Genomic DNA, 5642 nt, shown 5'->3' on the forward strand with positions numbered 1-5642 from the left:
CCCAAACTACCCCTCACTTAGTTGGACCTCTTCTTTCTTTTTTTAACAAGTTATTAATGCATAAAACCCATGTGAGGCTCTACTTTATCCTACTTCGTTTTGAGGGGCGTTACAGTATAAAGTCTAATGAATTTTCAACGATTTCAAATAAATAAACCACTTAAGTGATAACTATTTATTAACCAAAAAATTATTAATTTATACAAATTGATATTTATGTAATGAATAATATGCTCAAATAATTATTGAACAAAAAGAAAAAATAATTCAATTGACCTGAATAGTGACTGCCACCGCCACTTTATAATCTTTGGAATCAACAATCAATCAAGAACAAAAATTATAAAGTTAAAAAATACTTCACAATCAGTTCAATGATAATTTGTTCATCAACAACCTCTATGATTCCCTTTCTTATCAAGCTTTGCAAATTTGATGGATTAATAACAAACAACCCTAAAAAAATTGCCACTAGCCACCGATAAAAAAATTAATTACATGTTCAGAAGTTCGTACTTTCATTTATTAAATAAAGAAATCCATTGAACTTTAACTTTTTTTTTAACTGATGAAAAGTTTTCAATTTGGGTTCCATTAATTTAAAAATAAAGGGCTTCAAATAATCATTAGGACAAGTGTTTACTATTGCTGTACATTCCCATGTGAAAGTGAAAAACTGTCGCCAACACGTTTTGTCCTCTTGATCATCTCACAATTTAAGAGCGTACGTATATTAGTCAATGAATCAAAAACCTTCAAGTTTCATTGAATTCGTTCTTTTCGCGATAAAAATATATTTACCAACCATGAATCATACATACAATTGCACATACATATATTTTATGTTATATATAAAGATGTAAGTATGGCTCTTGATGACAATTATTGGAAAATTATATGCACAATAGAAGCATAACAGAATCATACAACTTACATGAATAATAGACAACACATTGTTTATGTTAGAACAAGTACAATCATGTTAGAGCATATAAACTTTTCTGAATTTAATTTCAGAATTACCTCTTGTAGCGTGAGCATATACCTTCAAGTGAATCGACAAGCTAGTCGACAAGCTAGAATCTTCAGGCAAATCCACAAGCTAGTCTACAAACTCACTACAAGAAACTGCATTTTAGTGGCGACAAATGTCGCGACAGAAACCTAGAAAGTCGCTGCTAAAGGTGTTTTGTGGCGACATTTGCGCCGTAGCAATTACTTCCATAACTAAATGTTATTTGTAACGACAATGGAGAGTTGCTACTAAAACAACACATTTGTGGCGACTTTTGTTGCCACCAACAATTAATGGATATGGTCATTAAAGGTTTCAGGTCGCCACTGCAAACTATCTTTTAGCGGCGAGCTTTCTCGCTACAAAAAAAATAATATTTAGCAGCAATAGTTGTCGCTGCAGTAACCCCTTTTCTTTAGTGACGACTGTAGTTGCCACAAAAAATCATTCCTTCAGTTGCAATATGCGTCGCTACTGTAGCTACGAACTTTTACCCGCAGCAAAAAAGTCGCCACAGAAAGCTAATTTCAATTTTTTTTAAAAAAGATATAGATTTTAATTAATTTCATAAACTCAATATCATTACAGATAGGACAAAAAATACTTTTCAACTCCAATATCATAAATTGTTCAGTCACTAACAAGTCAATTAAATATATACTCCTACACAATATTTTATTTTACATCATATGATATGACTATAAATAAGCAAAACATATAGTGCCTTCAAACACATTCTTGATCGACCTCATTTGCGATTGTTTAATAACATTATCCCTGTTAGGAAGAAATCAAATATATAACCATTATTACAATCTAATAAGAAAAGAGGTGACCATTGGAATATTAGAGTAAAAGAAAGCAAAACACATTTAAGAAAGTAAAAATGATTGCATTAAGGGATCAAAACAAAGAAGACAGTGTGGTAAAACAATAAAATGGAAAGAGTTCAATTCCTTTTCTTTAAATCTTACACAACTACTAGAACCAAATAATCAGTGCACATTGTCAATGCAAAATAATTGAGCTTTAATTGTACTTACCATAATTTGATTTTCATAAGCAACAACTTCATCTTGATGGTAAAGATCTAGAAGAGGAAAAATTACAAAATCATAAGAACGATCAGTGAATACATAAATAATTTACTAGGGATTGCATATAAATAGAAGTAGGCGAAAACTAACTTAATGAACTCATAAATATTTCCTAACACGTATTGCAAATCCATACATGATCCTGATTTGATACACATTGGGAATCACAGGACTTCCTACTACTTCTAATTTCACCAGCAAGAGATTCTATTATAATTTTCCTTAATTTTCTATGAAAATTTCACATGGTGTAGTTAGCCTATGCACTTGCATCATCTTGAAAGCAATCATATGCAAAAACAAAACAAAAAAGTAGTAGTAAATGTAAGACCAAACAAAATTGTAAAAGTTGAAGCCCAGGAAAATTGAGTATAGTATAACATTGCTAATAGTAACAACTTATCACGATCTATTGGTTCATATAATTCAAGCAACAATCTAACTAAATGTGAAACTAAAGAAATATATACAGAGACAAACTGCTAGTGCCAGTAACCTAACAATAGAAGTATTGATACACAACTTATTGACTTCATTATGCCTAAATGGCATCACTGGATGATATTAAATATAAGCTTTAATATTAGTCCAATGAAGAAAATGATACATTGCCTAGTTACATCTTAGTGAGATATCTATGACTAATATTGTCGACACTAATCAGAAAACATTGGAAGTTATAAGAAAACACACAAGTAAAAATAAACAAACCAAAGTTTAAAATTATCATTAGAGTACAAGCTTATCACTCTTCAGTAATGTGTCACAATATGAATAAAACATATACATGATCCAAACTATTCATGCACTCAAATGTTTCAACACTTATTGGAGTCTAGGCACACATTCTAACTATTTCATTGAATTTGGGTTTGCCGCTACTAGGTACAAATCATGGATAACAAATACAGAGTCTGATTGGCAATTTCTACTAGAAGTGTTTATCTACACAAATCAAGGTGCAACAAGATAGATACAGAATACTAATTTCTTTATCTAGGAAAGCAAAGGGAATTTAAAGTTAGCATAAAAAAAGAGCAATAAAATAAGATCCTTACCTCACATTAACCAAATAATAAGTCATTTTACACTCCTCATGATCTATTTTAATAAATTGTTTGTTAGATAATGAACTAAATTTATAGAAATAGTACTGCAAGAATTAGAAGTTGGATGTTCAATTAATAGAGTAGCTAGGTGTATTTTTGTTCTTCAATTGGGATTAGAAGCCTTATCATTAGATATTTAGACTTGATCTTAGGTTCTTTAGGTAATCTTCCAAGTACATAAAGTGAAGCACAATCTGTCACTCATCTTCATATGCTTTCATCATCTAAACAAATTTAAGAAAATAGGAGAAAAAGAACTACTACACTGAATATGTTATTGTTGTAAAGAGAAAAGAATTACAAAGAGAAAAAAGAACTAATGACGGTTAATACTGTGCCTTATAATTCACTACTCCCAACAGAAGAAACCTAATACTAAAAATTGAATCTTGAGAGAACTCTGTCTCTTGTACTTGAAATATTGAAATGCTTTACATCTCTTGTTACCAACAACATGCCTCTTCACCGAATTGCAATGTAGGCCCTCAAAACCATCCCATATCCAATTGCCTTCTTGCAAACTTGCTTGCGAATCAACTTGATATTGAACATTAACTTTTTCTAGTTATGCAATTCATAATTAAGAAGGTGAATAATCTCATCACATATTCATTATTCTATTATGTATACATACTCATATTGAAGATATAAGAATTCACGTTAGCTTGCTCTAACAACTAATACTCTTCTTCTCATAAGCAAAAAAACCTCAAAAGAAAAAAGAAACACTAGAGAGATTCTTGAAGAAAAGCTAAAATGAGGAATCTTTAATGTCATTTTCATTTTTTAAAGATAAAATGAGGAATATTTAATGTTATCTTCATTTTTTTCTCCAGAGGAATTCTCTTTTTCTTTGAATGTTTCAACATTAGGAAAACGAGATATCTTTGCTGGGAAAACAACAATCTGGATGCCACTTCAGTCCATAGCTTCATATTCACAATTTTTTTTAGCTCCTTTTAATTTTTTTTGAGAGAATTATAGGCATTTCATGAAGCTACTCCATGGAGAGAATTAATCGAGATGTATCTGGCTAAAATGATGCCATGATAAAAAATTGTGGCAAACACAAGAGACACAAACTTCAATAAAGGCAGAGACCATTGATTATCTTCGGCGTGGACCATATTTTTTAGAAATCATTTGATGCTTCCTCTATTCATATTCCAACTCACCAAGCAATCAAGCACTATACCAACAAACCCTTCTCTTGAATCTAAGAGCATTGTAAATAGGGATAGCAAATGGTGAATTTATAAGAGATTAATTTCTAAATAACAACAACTCTCGAGGAAATAATTTGTTGCAGAGGTCAATCATATGGATTAACATACAACATACACTTAAATAAAACTTAACATTAAACACATGAAGTAAACCCAAAATCCCTCAATGAAACCATAAAATTTCAGAAATCTTACCATAAACAGAAAGAAATAGTCGAAATAATTAACCTAACTACTACAGGGAGAAAAAAGTAGAGAAAAACCTAACCCCATTTGCTCTGCAACAGTGGTTGAAAGCCATGATTCTGGATAATCGTCACTCGAACCCATTTCCTCACAATCTTAAGGACCAACCGCTTCAATAACTGCATTCCTTGAGGTACATAGCAAAAAATTGTGCTCTTCTTCAAATTCTCTTTGCATTGAGTTGATTTACTAGGGCACGGGGAAAGGGAGAAGAGAAATCGCTAATCAAACTTCACGGGGAAGTGTGTCTGAAGGATATCGGATTTGCTGAAAAGAGGGAATATGATTTTGGGGGAAATGAGATTTTAGATCTTAACCTAAAAGGCTAAACAATGACAAATGACAGTAGAACAAATATCTTTACTGTAATGTTAAAATGGTTATTAGTGTGAAATTACTCTAAATATTTGTTAAATAACTCCATAACTTTTATTTTTCCAATAGATGAATACTTATTTAAAATACTAGATAAAGGATTTTGTTTAATTTTGTATTATTTTAAAAATATTTTCAGTTATTAATATTTGTAATTTATTTTAACTTTTTATCTAATTTCCAGATAACACAAGTTACTCTCCTCAATCTCAATTTATGTGGCACACTAATGAAATTTGGAGAGTCAATCAAAGTTTTTATATAATTTTTTAATATTCTAAGTTGTTAATTATTATGCTTTTTAGTACTTTCTACGTAATTTTTTAATAATATATGGTAGTCCTTATGTCTCAATTTATGTAGCATTATATAATTTAGAGAATCAAACAATTTTTTTACATATCATTTAAATATTTTAAGTTGTTAATTATTTAAATTTATAGTAAAACAAAATATTTAAATTTATAGTAATTTTACTTTATTTTCAAATAATATATGTTATTTTCTCTATCCCAATTTCTATGGCATGATATAATTTTGTGAGTCAACCCAATTTTTATGTCTTTTAAATATC

At 30.0% G+C, this 5642-nt stretch overlaps 1 long non-coding RNA gene across 1 annotated transcript; it reads right to left on the reverse strand.

The window, feature by feature from the left end:
- Nucleotides 1-1578: 1578 nt before the first annotated feature.
- LOC102579199 (uncharacterized) lies at nucleotides 1579-5036 on the reverse strand. The gene is made up of 3 exons (XR_367266.2): nucleotides 4716-5036; nucleotides 2059-2105; nucleotides 1579-1792 (listed from the first exon to the last, which is right to left on the reverse strand). It is a non-coding gene; the product is annotated as an uncharacterized lncRNA (long non-coding RNA).
- Between the last annotated feature and the right edge of the window lie 606 nt (nucleotides 5037-5642).

Source organism: Solanum tuberosum, unplaced genomic scaffold (genome assembly GCF_000226075.1).
Source record: "Solanum tuberosum cultivar DM 1-3 516 R44 unplaced genomic scaffold, SolTub_3.0 scf00082, whole genome shotgun sequence".
Lineage (NCBI taxonomy): Eukaryota > Viridiplantae > Streptophyta > Magnoliopsida > Solanales > Solanaceae > Solanum > Solanum tuberosum.